Source organism: Myotis lucifugus, unplaced genomic scaffold (assembly GCF_000147115.1).
Source record: "Myotis lucifugus unplaced genomic scaffold, Myoluc2.0 scaffold_8, whole genome shotgun sequence".
Classification (NCBI taxonomy): Eukaryota; Metazoa; Chordata; class Mammalia; order Chiroptera; family Vespertilionidae; genus Myotis; species Myotis lucifugus.
Window position 1 is genome coordinate 12,586,313 of NW_005871056.1, and position 23,635 is coordinate 12,609,947.

At 44.3% G+C, this 23,635-nt stretch overlaps 1 protein-coding gene across 1 annotated transcript in view; it reads left to right on the forward strand.

Annotated features, from left to right (window-relative positions):
• Nucleotides 1-1,170: 1,170 nt before the first annotated feature.
• TMCC1 (transmembrane and coiled-coil domain family 1) overlaps nt 1,171-23,635 on the forward strand; it is a 153,226-nt gene continuing 130,761 nt past the window's right edge. Inside the window, exon 1 of the mRNA XM_006083806.3 lies at nt 1,171-1,444. The gene's annotated coding sequence lies outside the window, so the exon portion shown is untranslated. The remainder of the gene's footprint in view (nt 1,445-23,635) is intronic.

The window sequence follows — 23,635 nt, forward strand, 5'->3', positions numbered from 1 at the left end:
CAGGGGCCGGTGCCCCAATCCCCCAGTCGAGCCATACCTGAGTGTGACTGAGGGTGGCATCGCCAACCTCCCGATCCGCCCTGCTCTGTGCATGACAGGGGGCGACGCCCCACCTCCCCCAATCAGCCCTGCTCTGAGCCCGACCAGGGGCTGCACCTAGGGATTGGGCCTGCCCTCTGCCACCCGGGAGCAGGCCTAAGCCAGCAGGTCGTTATCTCCCGAGGGGTCCCAGACTGCGAGAGGGCACAGGCCGGGCTGGGGGACCCCCCTCCCCCCGCCCCCCGAGTGCACAAATTTTTGTGCACCGGGCCTCTAGTATATATATAAAAGGCTAAGCGACTATCTGACCAACCGTCCAACCAGTAGCTATGACACGCAATGACCACCAGGGGGCAGATGCTCTGACCAGTAGCTATGATGTGCACTGACCACCAGGGGGCAGACGCTCAACGCAGGAGCTGCCGAGCTGCGGTGAATCGCCCTCTTGCAATCTGGGAGCCCTCAGGGGATGTTGGAGAGCCAGTTTGGGCCTGATTCCTGCAGGCCAGGCCGAGGGACCCCACCTGCCGGAGGGACCTTGCTTACTTGGCAGATGCCCTTTGAGCCACGGCGCTGCCCCAGGTGTGGCCAACAGGAAGGGACTGTGGGAGGTGTGTCTGGCTCGTCTTACCCAGTCCCGCCCTGCCAGCCACCTTCTAATTAATTTCCTTTCAATTTGCATGAATCCATGCACGAGGTCACTAGTCTTACTATAAAAATCATGAAATAGAGAACTGGATCACCTGCTGAAGTGTACCTTTGTTTTTGTGTTTTGTTTTTTTACATTTTATTTATTGATTGGGGGGGGGGAGTGAGAGAACATCGATATGTTGTACCACTTATTTATGCATTCACTGGTTGCTTCTTGTATGTGACCTGACTGGAGATCGAATCTGGAACCTTGGCTTATTGGGACTACACTCTAACCAGCTGAGCTACTTGGCCAGGACTGAAGTGTACTTTTGATTGCTGCTGTCTTTGATAACCCCATTATCAGTTGGCTCACCCACTTGTTTTTACCTCCACTTGATCTTTTAATATTCATTAATACCAACTTGAAAAATGTTGAGACTAACGAGTGGTAATTGTTTGCCAGCCACTCATTTGCATTCAGTAGTATTTCTTTTTCCTTCTCTTACTCCTTTGTCCCAGCAGGTATTACTCTCTTCAGAAGACACAACTGCAGTTAGCACTTTCTTCAGATGCTGATACTTGGTAAACAGCTGCTCTTGATCACAAGATTTAGAAGATAGTCTCCATCCTCCCAGATTGGATCTCTTTTCATGTGGCTCTTCTATTTCTATGTCTTTTAAAAAAATAACCTTTTTGGGAACATTTTGGATTACAACGTTTCATCCTCATCTATGCAAAGAAAGGAAAGCTGTTGTGCTGGGATTTTGAGGAGGTATGTCTTTTTTCTTTTATTGCAAAATTGCATCACTTAGGCAGTCAGAGCAGTATAAAATAATGATATAACCTTGACTTTCCTCTTTAGAACTCAGTTCTCAATTCACTGGTTTCATCTACCTTCCTATTCTCCCTTTTTTCTAGCAATTGTCATAGCTTAGTAAGAACTTCCTTCATGTGCAGTATAACAATTCTTTAAATTCTTCCTAAATGTCATTGGACTCTGGGTTAGACTTATACTAGTAAGTGACAAGAAGCAGTTTGAATTCTTATTCCTCACGTTGAGATTGTGACTTTTTGAACTGAATTTGTTTGTTTCCATTCTGCATAGACATTGAATGGTTTGGGAAAGCTTAGTATCTTCAGCATAATATATGGCTATGTGATTTTATAGTCTGTTTCAATATCATTTGCAAGAGGAGGTATGGTAGCGTAGAAATCAAGAGACTTCATTCCCAGTTTTGACATTATGTCATGCTTTGAGGGTTAAAGTATGTTTTCTTACCTCTAGGCTTTTTGTTATTTGCTTTACACAGACCTCAAAGGATTGTTGAGGATCAGATGAGAACATTTGTGTGGAAGACTATTTTGTTGATATAAAGCAGTGGTTTTCAACGGGTATGCTGCAAGAATTTTTAAAACAAGCAATACCTAACTAGTCAGGGGCACTGACCTCTTTTCCCTTAGATTGTCAATGAAAAAATGACAATAGCCAACACAACAATAGCCATCAGTGTGAATGCCCTGTCTTGAACCATAAATATATAGGTCATACAATAGAGTTGCATCTATTGGCCATGTTGCATAATAAGGTTATGTCTGATTGATTAATTCTTGGTACCAGAAATCTTTATACACAAACTAGAGTTCTGGTGCACGAAATTTGTGCACGGGTAGGTTCCCTAGGTCTGGATGGTGATCTCAGGGCTGATCTGTGGGGCGACCGGCAGGGTGATCGGGGGTCCCTGCTGGCACCCACCTTGGCCGGCCTGGCACCGCCTGCTTGCCGGCCCCGCCCCCTGCCCTCTGCCACTGCCGCTGGTTGCCTCCCTCTGCAGGGCAGCCAGCGGGGCGATCAGGGTGCCCCCGCTGGCACCCGCCTTGGCTGGCCTGGGGCCTGCAGGCTGGGGGCAGCTTCTGTGTTGAGCGTCTGTCCCTGCATTGAGCGTCTGCCCCCTAGTGGTCATTGTGCATCATAGTGATTCCACTGTTGGTCAATTTGCATATTAGGCTTTTATTATATAGGATATAGGCACCTGATTTTTTAAAAAGTCACTTTAGAGTAAAAAGGGTAGGTAATTACTATTACTCCTTTTTGGAGACTAATCAAAATTATGTATTTTTTAGGCATGCGGGAGACAACCAATTGATGTGTCTCTCTCACATTGATGTTTCTCTCTGTCCCTCCCCCTCTCTTCCACTCTCTCTAAAAATCAATGGAGCCCTAACCGGTTTGGTTCAGTGGATAGAGTATCAGCCTGCGGACTCAAGGGTCCCAGGTTCGATTCCGGTCAAGGGCATGTACCTTGGTTGTGGGCACAACCCCAGTAGGGAGTGTGCAGGAGGCAGCTGATCAATGTTTCTAACTCTCTATTCCTCTCCCTTCCTCTCTGTAAAAAATCAATAAAATATATTTTTTTAAAAATCAATGGAAAAAATCCTTGGGTGAGGATTAACAAAATAAATAAATAAATAAATAAATTTTTAAAAAGTTGATTTATTTTATGTGATACTGAGAAAATGTCAGTTTGAATGGAAAGGGACCATTTTATACAGTCTTATCAGATACTGTTTTGAAGAGAAACCTTATTTGTTTATTGTTTTATGCATTTAAAAATATTGAGTGGTACTGTGCTCTGAGCACTGGGAAAGAAAACTGACAAAAATACTGTCTTCTTAGAGCTTAGTCTATATAATAAAAGCCTAATATGCAAATCGACCAAACGGCAGAATGACTGGTGGAACGACCGGTCGCTATGACGCGCACTGACTACTGGGGGCAGAGGCTCAACACAGGAGCTGCCCCCAGCCCGCAGGCCCGATGGGCAGTGGCGGGGTTCGAGGCCGGTGAGTGGGCGGTGCCAGGCCAGCCAAGGCTGATGCCAACAGGGCCCCCCCCAACGCCCTGCCAGTTGCCCCTCAGAGGGAGGTAGGAGATGGGTGGTGGGGCCCACGAGTGGGCGACGCCATGCCAACCAAGGCGAGTCCCAGCAGGGGACCCCCGATTGCCCCACCGGTCACCCCACAGAGGGAGGCGACCAGTGGCAGCAGTGGCGGCGGGGGCAGGGATGGCGAGTGGGCAGCGCCAGGTCAGCCAAGGTGGGTGCCAGAGGGGGCCCCCCTGATCGCCTTGCCAGTCGCTCTACAGATCAACCCTGATCGTTGGTCAGGCCTAGGGACCCTACCCGTGCATGAATTTTGTGCACTGGGCCTCCGGTATCTTACCTAATAATAGATAAACATGGCAATTGACCATACCTTCGTTACGTCTCCCATTGGCTAATCAGCGAGATATGCAAATTAACTGCCAACAAAGATGGCGGCCGGCAGCCACAGAGCTGGAACGAGCAGGAGGCTTGCTTGCTGCAATGATGGAGGAAGCCAAGGTTCCCCGCCTGCCGCGGCCGGCTCTAAGCTACACTCAAAGCAACAAAGTTTCAATTATAGAAGGTAAATAAACCGCAGATACCTGCTTTCAGCCGGCTGTGGCCATCGAGCTGGAGCCCAGGAGGCTTTCCCTCCCACCCGCCCTGGCCGGCTCTGAGCTCCACTCAGGCAACAAAGTTTCTTTTTTTTTTTTTTTTAATTAAATCTTTATTGTTCAGATTATTACAGTTATTCCTCTTTTCCCTCCCCATAGCTCCCCTCCACCCGGTTCCCACCCCACCCTTTGTCCTTACCCCCCTCCCCACTGTCCTCATCCATAGGTGTACTATTTTTGTCCAGTCTCTTTCCGCACGCCCCACACCCCTCCCCTCCCCCCCCCAGAATAGTCAGTCCACCCCCTTTCTATGTCCCTGATTCTATTATATTCACCACTTTATTCTGTTCATCAGATTATTTATTCACTTGATTTTTATTTATTTATTTTTTATATAGGTGGCCCTCCTCCTCCCCATGGCCAGCCCCACCCCCAATCAGCCCCCCAACCTCAGGTTGGCGAGCGGGGGGCAGTTGGGGGCAATCAGGCCGGTGGGTGGCAGGGGATGTCCGACTGCTGGTGCAGGATCGGAGGCAGGCCAGCCAGGCTGAGGGACCCCTCCCAGTGCACTGGCATATGTGCTGCCGCTGCCGAAGCGAGCACTCACTTGATTTTTAGATTCACTTGTTGATAGATGTGTATTTGTTGTTCATAATTTGTGTCTTTACCTTTTTCTTCTTCTTCCTCTTCTTAAAGGATACCTTTCAGTACTTCATATAATACTGGTTTGGTGGTGATGAACTCCTTTAGCTTTTTCTTATCTGTGAAGCTCTTTATCTGACATTCAATTCTGAATGATAGCTTCGCTGGATAGAGTAATCTTGGTTGTAGGTTCTTGCAATTCATCACTTTGAATATTTCTTGCCACTCCCTTCTGGCCTGCAAAGTTTCTGTTGAGAAATCAGCTGACAGTCGTATGGGTACTCCCTTGTAGGTAACTGACTGTTTTTCTCTTGCTGCTTTTAAGATTCTCTCTTTGTCTTTTGCTCTTGGGATTTTAATTATGATGTGTCTTGGTGTGGTCCTCTTTGGATTCCTTTTGTTTGGGGTTCTCTGCGCTTCCTGGACTTGGAAGTCTATTTCTTTCACCAGGTAGGGGAAGTTTTCTGTCATTATTTCTTCAAATAGGTTTTCAATATCTTGCTCTCTCTCTTCTTCTGGCACCCCTATAATTTGGATGTTGGTACGCTTGAAGTTGTCCCAGAGGCTTCTTACACTATCTTCATATTTTTGGATTCTTTTTGCTTTTTGCTTTTCTGGTTGGGTGTTTTTTGCTTCTTCGTATTTCAAATCTTTGACTTATTCTTGTGATCCTCTAGTCTGCTGTTGGAACTCTGTATATTATTCTTTATTTCAGTCAGTGTATGCTTAATTTCTAGTTGGTCCTTTTTCATAACCTCGAGGGTCTCACTAGATTTCTTGAGGGTCTCACTAAGTTTATCTGCGGTTTCTAGAAAATTCTTGAAAAACCTTAAAAGTGTGGTTTTGAATTCTATATCCAGTAGTTTGCTTTCCTCCATTTCTGTCATTTGTGACCTGTTTCTTTGTCTCTGCATTTTTTATGCTTCCCTGTGTTGATAGAGTGGCTTTCTGTGCTAGGTGTCCTATAGGGCCCAGTGGCTCAGCCTCTCCAGTTACCAGAGGTGGACACTCTTGGTGCACCCCTTTGTGGGCTTTGTGCACAGTTTTGTTGTAGTTAAGCCTTGATTGTTGTAGGTATAACTGGGAGGAATTGACCTCCAGGCCAATTGGCTGTGAGAATCAGCTGTGTCTGCAGTGGGAGAACTTCTGTGCTGGAGACACCCTTCTGGGGCAAGACTTGCTTCAGTGGGGCTTTGGTGCTCACTGAGTCTGCCCCCTGAGTGTGTCCCTTATGGATCTGAGGAGTTGTAATCTGGATGGACCCACTCTGACCACTGGGTACACTGGCTCTTGGATCTCTAAGGAGGTGCTAATTTAGCCTCTGCCTAAGGCTACCCAGCAGGAACCCAGCTGTGAAGCAAGGCAAGCTGCTGTGGGGCTTTAGGACTTCTTTTGGATGTTCTGGGTTTCTCTGACCCAGCTGCAGTTTGTTAGGTAATTTTCAGATTGCAAAGGTCCAGGCCTTTCATATGCAAAAGCCTCAGTCCTCCCCTAAGAGGCCCCGCTTCTCAGTGTCCCAGTAATCAGTAATCGCTGCAAGCACCTCTGAGAGAAAGCCGCCCTCGGGTTCCGACCAATGCCAGACAGTCCAGTTTCTCCCGTATGAGTCTGGGTCCCCAGAGATTCGCTCGGAACTGGAGTTCAGAGCAGTTGGGAGCTTGAGACTCCCTCCCGATTGAAAAAGCCAACTGTGTCCTCAGCTGCCAGCCCTTTCCACGTGCACCGCGTCCTCAGTTGCCAGCCCTTTCCGCGTGCACTTCGTCCTCAGCTGTCAGGCCTTTCCGTGTTCGCCGCATCCTCAGCTGCCAGCCCTATTCGCGTGCGCCCCGTCCTCAGTTGCCAGCTGCATGCGTGCCTCCGTACCTCTGCACTTTACTTCCGCACCTCCTCTGAGTCTCAGTGTGCTTTTCTCTTTCCTTCTAGTTGTAGAATTTCCACTCAGCCCGCCTTCCTGTGGTTCTGGATGATGTCCGTTTTGTCTTTTAGTTGTATTTTTGAAGTGGTTGTGCGAGGCAGCAATTTCCGGTGTTTACCTATGCTGCCATCTTGGTTTCTCCACGAAGTTTCAATTATAAAGGGTAAATAAACCCCAGATACCTGCTTTCAGCCGGCCGTGGCCACGGAGCTGGAGCCTTGGGTTGCCCCTGGTGATGGAGGAAGCCAAGCCCTGGCTGGCTCTGAGCTCCACTCCAGGCTACAAAGTTTCAATTATAGAAGGTAAATAAATCCAGAATAAAAAAAAAGAAAAAAATGAGAGGCTGGGAGCTTCTGTCGCTGGGGAGGCTTGGCCAGCCTGAAAACGGCCCTCAGCCCTTCACCCAGGCTGGCCAGGCACCCCAGTGGGGACCCCCCACCCTAAAGGTGGTGTGGCCAGCCTGAAAACAGCCATCAGCCCCTCACCCAGGCTGGCCAGGCACCCCAGTGGCACCGCAGTGGGGACCCCCACCCTGAAGGGCAAACCAGCCGGCCCCCACCCATGCACCAGGCCTCTATCTTATATAATAAAAGGGTAATATGCAAACTGACCCTAACAGCAGAAAGACTGGGAATGACTGGTCACTATGACACACACTGACCACCAGGGGGCAGATGCTCAATGCAGGAGCTGCCCCCTGGTGTCAGTGTGTTCCCACAGGGGGGAGCTCTGCTCAGCCACAAGCCAGGCTGATGGCTGCCAGTACAGCGGTGGTGGTGGGGAGCCTCTCCTGCCTCCTCAGCAGCGCTAAGGATGTCCAACTGCAGCTTAGGCCTGCTCTCCACTGGCAAGTGGACATCCCCCGAGGGCTCCCGGGCTGCCAGAGGGATGTCTGATTGCCAGCTTAGGGCCCAGTCCCCGGGGAGCGGGCCTAAACCAGCAGGTGGTCATCCCCCGAGGGGTCCCAGACTGGGAGAGGGCACAGGCCGGGCTGAGGGACACTCTCCCCCTCACCCAGTGCACAAATTTTTGTGCACCGGGCCTCTAGTATTATATATATTATATGGAGAGATAGACTAGACAAGATAAATAGGTAAAAATGCAGCTTTTTAACCTATGATGACAAGTTCCAATGAGAAAAGTAAAAACAGGAAAGAGGAATAGGAATATTGAGGGGAGGGATTGAGTATTCACAGTCTTACAGATAAGGTGACATTTCAATAAAGGCTTGAATTGGTGAGAGGAGATAAAAGAAGAGCATTCCAGCCATAGCAAAAGGCAAGTGCAAATGTCCTGAGACAGAAGTTTGCCTGAGGAATGGCAAGGGCCTGGGAGGGTGGGTACTTTTATTGTGGTGCCTTATGCAAATACTTTTTAAACTTTAATGTGCATATGAATTACCTAAGGTGTTCTTGTTAAAATTCAGATTGTAATTTTGTAGTTCTGAGGTGGGGCCCATTTCTAATAAGCTCCCAGTTGCTGCTAGTTCTGTTGGTCCTTTGCAGGACTTTAGCTTTTATTCTGAGTGAAATGGGAAGTCTTTGGAGGGTTTTGGGTAGTGGTATGATTATCTGATTTCCATTTTGACATTATCATTATTCTGGCTGCTGTGTTGGTAATGGATTGGTGGTAGAATGGGCAAGGGCAAAAGTAGGAATAGCAGTTGGGCTACTGCTGTAATCCAAGTGAGAGAAGATGACCATTTGCACTAGGGGTAGCAGTGAATATGGTGACACATGGTATGATTCTGGATATATTTTTCAGGTAAAGACAACTAGCTTTGCTGATAGATTGGATGTGTGCTGGAAAGGAAAAGATGGAGTTCAGGATGAGTTCCTGGAAGAATGCCATTGCCATTTATTGAGATGGGGGAGCCTGAAAAGAATAAGTGTGGAGGGAAAGAACAGTTCAGTTTTGGACATAATTACGTTATAGATGCCTATTAGACTTAGTAGAGGTGTTGCATAAGTAGTTGGGTTTATGAATCTGGAATACAGGAGAAAGGGTCCACTGTTGTCAAATAGAATATATTTAGAGCCAGGAGCCTGGATGAGATCACTAAGGGAGTGAATAGAAACATAAGAAAGAAGAGGTTGAAAAACTTAGTTAACTCTGGAGTAGATCAGAATTTAGAGGTCCTTCCTCCCTCCCCCCCAAACTTGTCTTTCTTTAAGACAAGTCTTTCAAGAGCATAATTTGGGACATATTATTCTCAAGGATTGTTGGAGAGTTTATAATTTTATATAAATGATAAAAAGTAAAGCTTGCTATAATATATAAGAGTTTGTGTGTTATAACTAGGTTTAGTCTTTAGCTCTGTCACTTGTGTGCAGTGGGAAATTTAATGAGATTAATTTTCACATCTGCTATTGGGGACAGTATCTACATTTTAGAGTTGTATATACTGGAAATAATTTATCCTAAGCTTAATGCTTGGCACAAAGATGACATATATTTCATAAAATTAGTGCTAATTATTTTTAGTAACTATTCAGACAACATTGCTTAAATTTTTGGGTTTTCATATATGTGCAGCAAGGTAAAGTGAGACATTATATCAATAAAATGCATTTGTATCTCCAAGCTTTACAAATATACACTAGGAATGAATTACTGGTGTGTGTGTTTTTTTCCATACCACAACTCTTTCTGTTGTAATTAGCTAGTTAATATTAATAAAGGAAAGAAAACTAAGGGAAGTCAGACATTGTAATCGTGGTCACCTGGGAAGCTTCACCAGGAAGCTACAGCTTCACATAGCATTGTTCCTACTAGGGGATTAATAGTCCTTTCTTTCCCCTCCCTGGACTGGATTGTTGGGGCGGGGTGGGGGTGTGGGGGGAGAGAGGAGAAGGAGATAGGCACATGCACTGTAGAAGTGGTGGGCAGGGGAGGTGCTTGCCTGCCATCAGTCTAGCCTGGGGAACAGTGGATTGGCTTGGGGGTAAACCCCAGCAAAGCTCAGGAAATCTTGGAAAGTTAATTGGTTAGTTTGAAGAAGCTCCTGTTAAAATCCCAGACAAAGAGTTCCCTCTTTCTTGTCCTCTCTTGCTCCGTGCATGACCTACACTCATTGTGCATTCACACATTCTCTCTCCGTAGCCAGGTGGCCTTGGCAAGCGCATAGCCCATGGCTGTGCTGACTCCACATGCACGATGCTGGACTTTAATATGAAGCAGAAATTGTGAGCAGTGGCCTTTATTCTGACCCTGCTGAAGGACACATTCCGTGGCAGGACGGAGGGAAATGGGACATTAAAAACCCAGGGGTTTATTTCTACCTAAATAGATATTACTCATCCTCCCCTGAGAGTCTCAGGAAATTCTTTTCCATGTGATGTTGCAAGAACTCCACTTCCACCCATAACAACCAATTGTCCAATTCTGTAACACTGAGCTTCTGACAATTCAATTCTCTATCTACCTGTAGTTAGTGGCAGATCCTACAAGTTAAAGGGCTCAGTTCCACAAGACTGCCCCCATTGTAGATGCCAGTTGCAAGTCCTGGGCCACCTGTGCTTTGCAACAAATTCTGGCTTCTCTACAAATTCGGGGGGTTCTCCCAACACCCTCCTCAGATTTGATAATTCCCTGGGTTGACTCACAAAACTCAAAAAACACTTTATGTTTACAGGTTTATTATAAAGGATACAACTCACAAACAGCCAAATGTAAGAAATGCATAGGGCAAGGTATGGGAAGCTTCCATGCTCTCTCTGGGCCCACCACCCTCCAGTACCTAAGAGTGTTCATCATCCAGAAGCTCTCTGAACTCTTTTGTTTAGGGGATTTTGTGGAGGTTCCATTACCTAGGAATGATTGGTTAAATCAATGGTATTGATGATTAACTCAGTTTCCAGCCTCTCCCTTTCCCAGATTGGAGGCAGGGCTTGAAAGTTCCAACTTTCTACTCAGATGCTTGGCTCCTTTGGCAACCAGTTCCATTCTGAAGCTATCTTGGAGGCCACCCAGAGTCGCCTCATTAGCTTAAACTCAGGTATGGTTGAAAGGGATTTTTTTTCTTTCTTTTTTAATCCTCACCGGAGGATATTTTTTCATGGATTTTTAAATATATTTTTAAATTGATTTCAGAGAGGAAGGGAGAGGGAGAGAGAGATAGAAATATCAATGTTGAGAATCATTGATCAGCTGCCTCCTGCACGCCCTCTACTGGAGATTGAGCCTGCAACCTGGGCATGTGCCTGGACCAGAAATCGAACCATGACCTCCTGGTTCATAGGTCGACGCTCAACCACTGATTTTTAGAGAGAGGGAAAGACAGACAGAAATATCGCTGTTAGAGAATCACATCGATTGGTTGCCTCCTGCATGCACCCCAACCAGGGCCCAGACCGGGAAGGAGCCTGCAAGCGAGGTACGTGTGCTTGACCAGAATTGAACCTGGGACCCTTTGGTCCGTAGGCCAATGCTCTATCCACTGAACCATACCAGTTAGGGCAAAAGGGATTTTTTATGAATAAAAGAAGAGACTTATCCCTCAGGAAATTCCAAGGATTTTAGGAGCTCTGTACCAGGAATTAAGGATGAAGACATATATTTCTTATTATATCACACTACTTTTACATAAAACTAGATCATGATTTTTAGAGCAGAGGGCTGAGTTTAGAACATAAGTATTGAATTCCCTCTAGGTCAGTGGTCACCAACCTTTTGGACCTTACGGACCACCAGTGGTTTGAGGACCACTGGTTGGCAACTGCTGCTCTAGATCATTGATAGTTTTTTTATTAGGCCACGGTGCTACAGTTTTGATTCTTGGTAATGTAAATAACATTTGTTTTGAGATCCTTAGATGAAAGGTGCCATTGAAACAGCTAAATGCCATATTCCTGAGGGGTCTTTATCAAATTTCAGTATTGTTTCTTTTTCTGCCTAGACTTTTGTCCTCAGATGGCTGTACTTTAATCCTGTGACAGAGCTAATTCTTTAGTGGGATGTGACAAAAACAGATCATTTTCCCAACAGGATAAGGCTCATTTGTCTTAAACGATTGGCTCATGAAACTTGGGTAGAGATGTCTTTTGATGGTCTTAACTCTTTTTAATGGTAAACAACAGCATGTACATTTTTATAGTTAGGACAGGAAGGGTAAATTATTTGGAATTCCAAATTCTTTTCTACTTTACAAGTTTTTTTCCTCTGTTTATTTTAACATGCTTGTTAGAGATGTGGATACGGTCTTGCTCTAATACAGAAATTTCTTTAGAGAAAATGTAAGTTTTAAATTAATATTTTAAATGTTTTTGAGCATCTCTGGGATGTATCATGATATGCAAGAGTGGGCACTGGTCTAACATAGTGCCTAGCACTCAGTAAATATCTGTAGCTCTTCTGGGAATTAGAAGCTTCATTTTCTAGCCTTTGTTACCAGTACCTGTATGACCTAATTCTAATTTCTTTTCTCATCTTTAAAATCATTAGAATCCCTTCTAGCTCTGATTCAGTGATTTAGTTCATTCTTAGGCTCCCCCCCCCCTTTTTTTTAAGTTAGTTTCAGTATGGCCTTGAAGTCAGTTTCTTGAAAACAAACAGAATCACCAGATAGGCTGAGTGGCAAATGTTGTGAAATAATCCATACTCTGGCTTCAGTTATTTGCTTGGTTATGTATGTGTTCTTTCTTTACTCTGGTAGAATTCCATTAGATTTTTTAATTCATATTAGATTGGGACTAGATACTTATCAACAAGCACATTTCTTAGCACCTACCCAAAGAGGATGGAGTGGGAGTGAAACCCAAAAAGTTGACATTTGTGTTACTTGTCACTACCAGAACCAATAAGTAGAGACAAGGATTGAAGCTTTATGGGTGCTATATTCAGATGACTGGCGATCTGAGAAGATGGTGGGTAATGTACCGTAAACCCCATCTTACATATCATCTCAAGTTGACCTTTTTTATAAGGAGAAGAAAAGTGTAGGTGAAGGGTTTGAAATTGAGGAAAAAGTAGGTAAGGGGTTTGGAATTCAGGGAAAAGGTTAATCAGATAAAAGCTGCAGTCCGGTGATTTTCCTAGCATCCCTTCATCTGCTGACAGGTGATTCTTTAGCTGTGTCTTGGCAGCTGACATTCTCTCCCTGGAGCGGATCGCTTACAGTCCTCCTGGGACACCAAGGTTCCTGGAATAATAGTTTTCTACATGCATTAATTACCAAGTTTATTAACTATGTAGCTAACTTCTTGAGGTCCCCCCATCAAGAGCTTCATGGAGTGACTGATCATTTTTCTAGTCAGATATCCCTAAATGGTACCATGTGCAGTATAGTTCAGGTTCAGAAAAACATTATTTAAACCGTGTGTGTTTTTTATTGTTGAGATAGGTTTAGAAAAATCTGACCAGTTGACCAAATTTTTCAGAATGTTCATGTATTTTCCCCATGTTTTAAGTAGTATGTCACGTTTCGACAATGAATTATAGGTATACTGAAGAAGTGTACTGTTATAAATGTCAATTTTCTAATCTGATTTTATTTAGAGTTTGCTTAATTTCTTCCTGTATTTAGAGAATTTGCATTGCTCATTCAAGGATTCTGAAGTAACAATTGCCTTTTTCTTTTTTACTTTGCAGAAATAAGTGTTACTTTTCCAGTGTTTTAGTAATTAGGTTTTTCTTCCTGAAATGAGATGATAGACTTGGCCATTTAAAAAGTAAAATAAATTTAAGTTTAAGATTGATGTCAATGTTTACAGGCCCCCAAATTTTTCTAGGTGGTCTAATATTTGCTAGTAAAATGAAAAACAAAATAATATACTCTTTTTTTCTGGTATATGGCAATGTGGAGGCAAAGGATGATTAGGAAGCCAAAAATCTAAGATATATATATTCAGATCTACCATTGAGTTAGTAAGTATTCATTGAATGCTAACTGTGTGCTTATTATTGTTATCGACTTTGATATGACACCTCTCTTCAGGAAACTTTCCAACATAGAGGAAAACAGCTAATTTTTGAAGGCCACTCAATTTGTATTATGTAAATTCAAAGAAAGGAGACAATAGGTAAGTGCTGAAGTTATTAGAGGAGGATTTGATCTGTGACCTCTATTTTTTAAAAAAATATATTTTTGATTTCAGAGAGGAAGGGAGAGGGAGAGAGATAGAAACATCAATGATGAGAGATAATTATTTTATTTATTTATTGTCTAAAGTTTTACATATGTCTCCTTTTACCCAGCTTGACCCCCCCCCCCCCTCCCGAGAGAATTATTGATTGGCTGCCTCTTACAAGCCCCACACTGGGAATTGAGGCCACAACTTGGGCATGTGCCCTGACTGGGAATCGAATGTGACTTCCTGGTTCATAGGTCAACCACTGAGCCACGCCAGCCGGGCTGTGACCTCTATTTGCATAAATGTTGCAAAAAAGGAATAACATTGCAGGTATGAAAAATAACATGAATGAAAGCATGGAGACAAATTAATCTTATATTGTGTTTCTGCATTCATGAGGCTAGCCTAATCCATTTGTTGACATTTCAAGCTTAGTTGATTTTTTTTTTAACCAAGAAGTGAGATTTATTGGGGGACATTAATTTAACAGTCATCACAAACATAAATATTTGTAGCACTTTTAGAATTTAGTATACCTTGTCTTGTAATTTGTTTCCTTATAATTAGCTTTAGTGAGAATCTCTATTGCTAGAAAACTTTACTTAGTATATATTATGAGGGGATTTTTATGAAAAATAATTAGGTATTGGGTAAGTATAAAAAATTAAAAATTTCCTGCTTAGGCAGAGTTTACAGGATCTGCTAATATTTGAAGAATTTTTTTCCATTAGCTTAATTGTTTTTTTAAAATTTATTTTATTTTATTGTTGACAGTATTATAGATGTCTCTTATTTTCTCCTTTTTGCCACTCTTCACCCAACCCCTGTCCCACCCCAGGTCTCCCCCATGTCGAGCTTAGTTTTGAGTAAGGTCATTTTAAGATATAAAGGATGGTCCTGGCCAGTGTGGTTCAGTGATTAGAGCATTGGCCTGTGCACCAGAGGGTGGCTGATTCAATTACAAGGGTACATACCTGGGTTGCAGGTCTGATTCCCACCCTGGGGTGCTAGTGGGAGGCAACCAATTAATGTATCTCTGTCACATCCATGTTTCTCCCCCCCCCCCCCCCAGTCCCCTTTCCCCTCCCTCCCACTCTTTCTAAAATCAGTGGGAAAATATCCTCACTCCTCAGGTGAGGTTTTTTAAAAAAAGATATAAAGGATGAATTTTGAGAGGTAGAGTTGAAATGAAATGGGGAGGTTCCCCCCCCCCCGCTCCCCCTTCCCAATTTGTAGTAGAATGAATTGGAGGGGGAAGAGACTTGCATAAGTAAGGATATTGGAAGTATCATATTATAATTTTGGAATAAGAGGAAAGAAGTGTCCAAAAATAACTTTTCCTGTCCTATTGTGAGAATAAACATCTGTAAAAACATTGTTTATTGATAAAGATTGCTCTATCAAAACATTTGTTTTATCAGAAATATTTCAAGTTTCAAACTGAAACTTTAGAAAGTCAGTAGAGTGTGGCAAACCTTTATTTTATGATTTTTTCAGCGAATAATATTGAATAAATCCAGTATATAAATTTTGTATTTTTTTGTAAATAATGCAAAGTGTATTGAATTTCTGATATTCCTTGGATCTGTGAGCCCAGAATTCTATCTGTAGTAAATAGTAAAAATAGAACTGTGGGCCTTTGTATCCTATTAGAAGGCAAATGATGACCTTAAAGCATAAAGTGCATTTATTTCATAAATCTGTGTTTTAAAAAAATCAGTGGGGCAAAGATCAGGTTAGGGCGTCGGCACCATAATAGTGGGTGTATTTCATTTTGATATGCATATCCTATTCTGTTATTGATTAAGATCATGAGAGTCCATAAACTATGGTGTGTGGTAATTCTGATCTCTGATATTAAGCTTCATATGGTAACTCCCAAATCTGCATCTTTAGTCTAGACTCCCTACTGGTTCTTGAAACCTAATGTCTCCGAATCAAATTCTTTAGCATTTTGCTATGATCTCTTTGCATTCCCATATCCCTATTCTTACTCTAGTTTTACTTATCTTAATTAATGGCTTATCATTCACTTAGCTAACTAGTCCATGAAACTCGAGGTTATCTCTGATTTCTTCATGTTCCTGGCCTTTATGTTGATCAGCAAATGTGTATTTTACTTCTGAACTGTTTCTTCTTCATTGAGCTTTTAGGATGTTCATTTGTTCACTCATTCATTCTTTCATTTATTCTGACACATTTATTGAACACATAAATATGTGCTAGAGCCCTAGCTGGTTTGGCTCAGTGGATAGAGCATCAGCCTGCGGACTGAAGGTCCTGTGTTCGATTCCGGTCAAGGGCACATGCCCGGGTTTGCAGGCTTGATCCCCAGTGGGGGGTGTGCAGGAGGCAGCTGATTAATGATTCTCTCTCGTCATTGATGTTTCTGTTTCTCCCTTTCCCTTCCTCTCTGAAATCAATTAAAAAAAATATGTGCTAGACATTGTACAAGGTACTAGGGATATAATGGTAAATAAGACATGTTTCCTGCTCTTGTAGAGCTTATAACCCAAGCTTTCATCATTTCCCCTGCATCCTTTTTGAGGTATTGTGATAGCCTTTCTTATTTTTTCTGGTTATAATTCTAATACATACTTATTTTAAGAAGTGCAAGGACTATTGTATAATAATCCTTGCTAAATGTATAATATTTATAGTATTAAATGTATAACACTGAAAGTGGGAGACTTCCAATTTTTTCATCCACCAGATACCACTGAGAAAAAAAAACTGGTATCATTTCTCTAGATTAAAAGAAAAAGCATAACCAAAACTTTCTAATGCATCACTTAGTCTTTCCTTTCTTTCCTGTCGATTACAAATGCTAACAGAGTATCTTGAGTTCTAAAAATATTTACTTTTCATAAAAGTTTATGTAAAACTAGAGGCCCAGTGCATGAAATTTATTCATGGGAGGGGGTTCCCTCAGCCCAGCCTGCACCCTCTCCAATCTGGGACTGCTGGCTCCTAACCGCTCACTTGCCTGCCTGCCTGCCTGACTGCCTCTAACCCCTCTGCCTGCCTGATCACCCCTAACCCTTCTGCCTGCCTGCCTGATGTCCCAAACTGCTCCCCTGCCTGCCTGCCTGATTACCCCTAACTGCTCCCCTGCCAGCCTGATCACCCCTAACTGCTCCCCTGCCAGCCTGATCACTCCTAACTGCTCTCCCCTACCGGCCTGATCACCCCTAACTGCCTCTGCCTTGGCCCCCGCCACTGTGGCTTTGTCTGGAAGACGTCCAGTCTAATTAGCATATTACCCTTTTATTAGTATAGATGAGAGGTTACAATTATAAATGATCCTTAAGGTCCTGTAATTCTTTGATTCTAATCTTTTAAAATGTCTTGAAGCTGTTAATGGTTTGCTGAGATATGGGGGATGGTTTTCAGAAAGTTGTGGTTTTAGCATTTTAAAACTTATCCCCATTTATAGAGGCAGCTGTGGTAGAGTAATCAGGAGGTTTAAGTTTCAGCTCTTCTACTTGCAGATTGTGTGACCTTCACCATGTCACTTAAGCCTTATTTTCTCATCTATAAAATCTATCTATTGACTGTACCTTCGCTACGCCTCCCATTGGGTAATCAGCAAGATATGCAAATTAACCGCCAACAAAGATGGCGGTTAATTTGCATACTGCAGGCAGGGCGGGACAGCGCGAGCCACCAGCACGAGCCGCCATCCAGGCCCTCGTGGGCTACCCCAGAAGCCACCTGCCTGCTGCCTGTCATTGGATCCGGTCCGGGCCGCAGGCAGGCTGGCCCCGGAAGCCCCAGAAGCCGCCAGATATGGCAGTAACTCTATCGGTAAGCACTCTGAAAGTCAGTGGCATAAATGCACCAATTAAAAGACAGATTATGAAGGTGAATCAAAAACAAAACCCACTTTAAATATAAAGACACATATAGATTAAAAGTAAAAGAATTAAGCTGCAGCCTGTTTGCTCAGTGGATAGAGCATTAGCCCGTGGACTGAAGGGTCCCAGGTTAGATTCCAGTCAAGGGCATGTACCTCAGTTGCTGGTTTGATCCCCAGTCCCTATAAGAGCATGTGCAGGAGGCAACCAATCAATGTGTCTCTCCCTTTCCCTTCACTCTCTCAAAAATTCAATGGAAAAATATCATTGGGTGAAGATTAACAAAAACAAAGTAAATGGATTAAGTAACATTAAAGAGATTATAAGAAAAATATATTCCAAATTTTGTTAGTTGTATAATGGTTATGTTTAAATTATTAACACCTAAGAAATTGGGTGAAGGGTACATATAATATGCTGTAGTATTTTATAGTTTTTTTACATGTATGAGATTATTTCAAATTAAAATGTTAAAAAATTAAAAAATTAATAAAATATTAATTGAAATGTGTATGCATTACATGAAAAATCTCCTAATTGCTTCTAGCATAATTTATTGTGCTAAAATTTGCAAGGGTTCAATGAAAAAAATATCTTAATTCTAAATGATATAATAGAAAATATATAGTAGTGCAGTTATAAGCACTTATCTGAAAATAAAAATTTAAAGAAGTGAATTTAAAGAAGGCATTAGCCAAAGAAAATATATGCATAACCCATGGACACAGACAACAGTATGGTGATGGCCAGAGAGAAGTGGGGGGCAAGAGCTGGGTAAAGGGGGCAAAAGGGGGGAAAATAGGGACATCCTATATAATAATAATAAAAGGCTAATATGCAAATTGACTGAACGACAGAATGGCCGGTTGCTATGATGCGCACTGGCCACCAGAGGGCAGACGCTCAATGCAGGAACTGCCCCCTGGTGGTCAGTGCACTTCTACATGGGGAGTGCCACTCAGCCAGAAGCTGGCTCATGGCTGGCCAGCGCAGAGGTGGTGGCAGGAGCCTCTCCCACCTCCGTGGCAGCACTAAGAATGTCCAACTAACAGTTTAGGCCCGATCTTTTGGGGGCCTAAGCCTTTAGTCGGACATCCCCCGAGGGCTTCCTGGCTCCCAGAAGGATGTCTGACTGCAATCTTAGGCCTGATCCCCCAGGGAGTGGGCCTAAGTCAACAGGTGGACATCCCCCAAGGGGTCCTGGACTGCAAATGGGCGCAGGCCGGGCTGAGGGACTCCCCCCCTCGAGTGCACAAATTTTTGTGCATCGGGCCTCTAGTCTATATATATAAAAGCCTAAGCGACCATTTGACTGGTAGCTATGATGCGCACTGACCACCAGGGGGCAGATGCTCAACACAGGAGCTGCCCCCTGGTGGTCAGTGTGTTCCCACAGTGGGAGTGCCGCTCAACTGACCAACGGGTGCCAGACACGAGGCTCATGGTGAGCGCAGCCGTGGTGGCTCAAGCCTCTCCCGCAGACACTCACTCCCTTTGCATGTCTCTCCCCATCCGGACTGGGACTGGGATTGGACCGGCATCAGGACTGGCATCGGAACTGACTGGGCACAAGCCTGCGGCCGCTTCTCAGTCATGGGCCTGCTGGTATCAGCCTAGGATGGGCGTGTGGAGACCACAGCAGAGTGGCAGCGAGCCTACTGAGTGGTGGCAGCGGCAGGCGCAGTGGGGCCAGGATGAGCGGGAGCAGCGCGGTACCTGGCCTGGGCTCAGGCTCTTCCCTGGCCGCCTGCCGCTTCACGCACTACTACATTCCTCGAGGGATTAGGACTGCCGGTTTTGGCCGATCCCCACAGGCCAGGCTGAGGGATCATTGGGCCTCTAGTGTGAAATAATAGTAAGAACCTCATAGGAGTGTTGTGAGGATCAAATGCGTTGATGTGTTAAGAAGTATTTGAAACTATAACATGCTGTACAGATGTGAGGTGGTGCTATTAGAGGTCTTTAAATCTATAAAGAACAGCAGTTTCATATTAGTATTAGCTTTTGTCGTCAATTTACTGGCTCTTCCTGCCTCCTATAAATTTGTTTATAATTAGGCTCAATTGGTGATTTCCTTTTTTCACTAGATTGAGCCAAAAACTGTGAGTGGCAAATAGAAATTAAGTTTGTATCAGGGTAATGAGAAACACCTGTTGCAGCATTATGAGTGGTAAGATGCTGCCACCACTGCCTATATAGGTATTTCCTAAAATACGTGTTTTATGTTGTGCTTATTGCATACTAGGCCCTGTTCTGAGTGTTTTATATTTCAATTTACAATCTTCCTATATAACAAAAGGCTAATATGCAAAATGTCCCCTTGGGAGTTTGACTGGGAGATCAGAAGTTTGATTGCTCGCTATGATGTGAGCTGACCACCAGGGGTTGGTGCGGAACAAGGCAGTTGACCAGCGGCAGCGGGTGCTGAGGGAGCGAAGGAAGGAGGAGGTAGGGAGGCCGGGAGGCAGGGAGGCGGGGAACCTGATGGCCCCTGATCGCTGGCCAGGCCCAGGGACCCTACCCATGCATGACTTTTGTGCACCAGGCCTCTAGTAACTCTATAAGGGTGAGTACTGTTATAACCCACGAGGAAATTGAAGGTTAGCAAATTACTTCTATGGTTGTAATTTGGTAACCTTCTAAACCTTTTCTTTTGGATATAGCTCAGGCTTGTTATGGTTGCATTTCACACATATGAAAAAGAAAAGCTTCTATTTTACTTTCATTTATTCTTCATTTATTTGTGTACATCCAAGTTTCTGATCTATACCATATATCATATGCTTTCTGCCTGAAGAACTTCCTAATATTTCTTATAGGGTGGCTCTGGTTGTGTTGAATTCTCTGGTTTGTTTGTTGATCTGGGAAAGTCTTTTTAATTTATGAAGGATATTTTCACTAGATATGGAATATTGGTTGGGCAGTTTTTATTCTTTCAACATTTTATTTATTTTAAAAAATTTAAAATTTTTGATATTTAGAGGAAGGTAGGGATAGAGGGAGGAAGAGAGAGAGAGAGAGAGAGAGAGAGAGAGATATTTGTTCCACTCATTTATGCATTCATTGATTCTTGTATATGCCCAGACCAGGGATTGAACCTACAACCTTAGTGCATTGGGATGATGCTCTAACTAACTGAGCTACCTAGCCAGGGTTTCTTTCAACATTTTAAAGTTGTCACTCCACTCACTATCTTGTTACTTACAAAGTTTCTGACAAAGTTTATTATAATACTTACTAGAGGCCTGGTGCACAAAAATTTGTGCACTCGGGGGGGGAAGAGGGGGTTCCTCAGCCTGGCCTGTGCCCTCTTGTAGTCTGGGACCCCTTGGGAGATATGACCTGCTGGCTTAGGCCTGCTCCTGGGTGGCAGAGGGCAGGCCCAATCCCTAGATGCAGCCCCTGGTCGGGCTCAGAGCAGGGCTGATTGGGGAGTTGGGGCGCCACCCCCTGTCATGCACAGAGCAGGGCGGATTGGGAGGTTGCGATGCCACCCTCAGTCACGCTCAGGGTAGGGCTGATTGGGGGGTTGGGGCACCACCCCCTATCACACTCAAGGCAGGGTAGATGGGGAGGTTGCGGTGCCACCCCCTGTGACTCACAGAGCAGGGCCAATCAGGGGGTTGGGGCGCTGCCCCCTGTCACGCACAGAGCAGGGCCCATCAGGGGGTTGAGGAGCTCCCCCCTGTCACTCACAGAGTAGGGCCGATAGGGGAGTTAGAGCACTGCCCCCTGTCACACACACAGCAGGGCGGATCAGGGGGTTGGGGCGCCGCCCTCTATCACCCACAGAGCAGGGCCGATCAGGGGGTTGGGGCGCCGCCACTGTCACACTCAGGGCAGGGTCGATGGGGAGGTTATGGCTCTACCCCATCACACACAGAGCAGGGCCCGTGTGTGGGTATGTGTGGGGGGGGTTGGGGCGCCTTCCCCTGTCACACACAGAGCAGTGCCTGTGGGCGGGGGGTTGGGGCACCGCACCCTGTCACACACAGAGCTGCAGGGTGATCAGAGGGTTTGGGCACTGCCCCCTGTCACGCTGATCCGGTGCCAGGAGGCCTTGCGGCTCCGCTGATCCCGGTGCTGGGAGGCATATTACCCTTTTACTATATAGGATAGAGGCCTGGGGGCCGGCTGGTTTGCCCTGAAGGGTGTCCTGGATCAGGGTGGGGGTCCCCACTGGGGTGCCTGGCCAGCCTGGATGAGGTGATGATGGCTGTTTGCAGCTGGTCACACACCCTTCAGGGTGGGGGTCCCCACTGGGGTGCCTGGCCAGTCTGGGTGAGGAGCTGAGGGCTGCTTTCAGGCTCGCAGTTGACTGAAGCTCCCAAGCGCTCCTTTTTTTCTTTCTTTTTTTTTTTTATTCTGGGCCAGCTTTAGCTCTGGCTCTAGCTCTGAGGCTTCCGCTGCTGAGCGTTCTATAATCAAAACAATGTATAACTTCTATATTTGTTACAAAGTTTCTTAGAGTTGCAGCTCAGAGGCTGGCAAGGCAGGCAGGGAACGTTGGAGTCTGCAGTCACTGGAGCAAGCAAGCCTCATGTTCGCTTTAAGCTGCCTGGTTGCCGGCCGCCATCTTGGCTGACAGTTAATTTGCATAAGGATATGCTGATTAGCCAATGGGAGGGGTAGCGGTTGTACGCCAATTACCATGTTTCTCTTTTATTAGTGTAGAATTCTTGTTCCTCTTTATATAATATGTTTTCCCTTCTCTGGCTATCTTTAAAATTTACTCCTTGCTTTTCAGCAATTTGAATATGATATACCTAGATATATTTTTGTTTTGTTTTGGTATTCAGTCTTTTTTTTTTGGTGTTGGTGTCTTGTCACTAATTTTGGTAAGTTCTCAGCCATTCACATATTTCTTCTTCATTCTCTCTTCTACTTCTGGCATTATACTAGTAAATATGTGTATGTTACATTGTTTGATATTTTCCCACAGTTCTTGTATTTTCTCTCGTTTTATTTTCCTACTCTTCATTTTTTCTTTTCTTTACATTTCAGTATGGGTAATATCTATTAGCCTATCTTCCAGTTCACTTCCTCCCTATCCCTTGAGTTGTTTCAAGTCTACTAATAAGCTTGTCAAAATTATTTTTTACATTCTGGCCAGGTGGCTCAGTTGGTTGGAGTGTCATCCCATACCCCAAAAGGTTGCACGTTCCATTCCTGGTCAGAGTACATACCTAGGTTGAAATATTTGATATTGTAGAAAACCACAAGTTTTCTTCTCTAGTCCTTTTAGGGTGGAATTGTGTTAATCTGTTAGGGGTTGGGCTGTGTTTGAAGTTTATTATTGCTATAGTTATCAGAGTTGACATTTGTAGTTTCCATCAGAACCAGAGACTTCAAATTTCCCTAATGTCTCTTATCTCATTTGGCTTTGGGTTTTCCCTTTGTGCTGTTTCTCAGAGTGTATCTGTCTCTTGCAGCTGTGTTCCACTGTTATTTTTGCTCAAAACTTGTTGGCATGGTAATGGAGAGTGAGGGAGTTCTGTGATGATCTATTAAGCCTCATATTTAGGCATGTATTAGAACCTGGGTCTTTTTAAAAAAAATATCTTTATTGATTTCAGAAAGGAAGGGAGAGGGAAGAGAGAGAGAGAAACATCAATGATGAGAAGAAAATCATTGATTGGCTGCCTCCTGCATGCCCCTGCAACCCAGGCATGTGCCCTTGACAGGAACAGAGCCAGCTAGGGCTAGATTTAGAACCTGGGTCTTGGAAGTGTAGCTTTCACAAGACTTTCCACTTTACTTTCAGGGGTGGAGTGTCTACCCTTCTTTCTTTTCCCCCAACTGGTGTCTAAGATAGGTTTTTAAAGTCATTTCTTTTTTAGCTAAGATTTTTAAAGCTTTTTTAAAAGCCCCCTCCACTCCCACCCCTCTGCATTAAGGTTATTTTTTCTTTAGAGATAGTGAAGATTGGATATGTCAATCTCCTTTCCTTTCCTCTAGCTATAGTAAGATTCTTACCTGTGTTCTCAGGGTACACAGGCCTTGA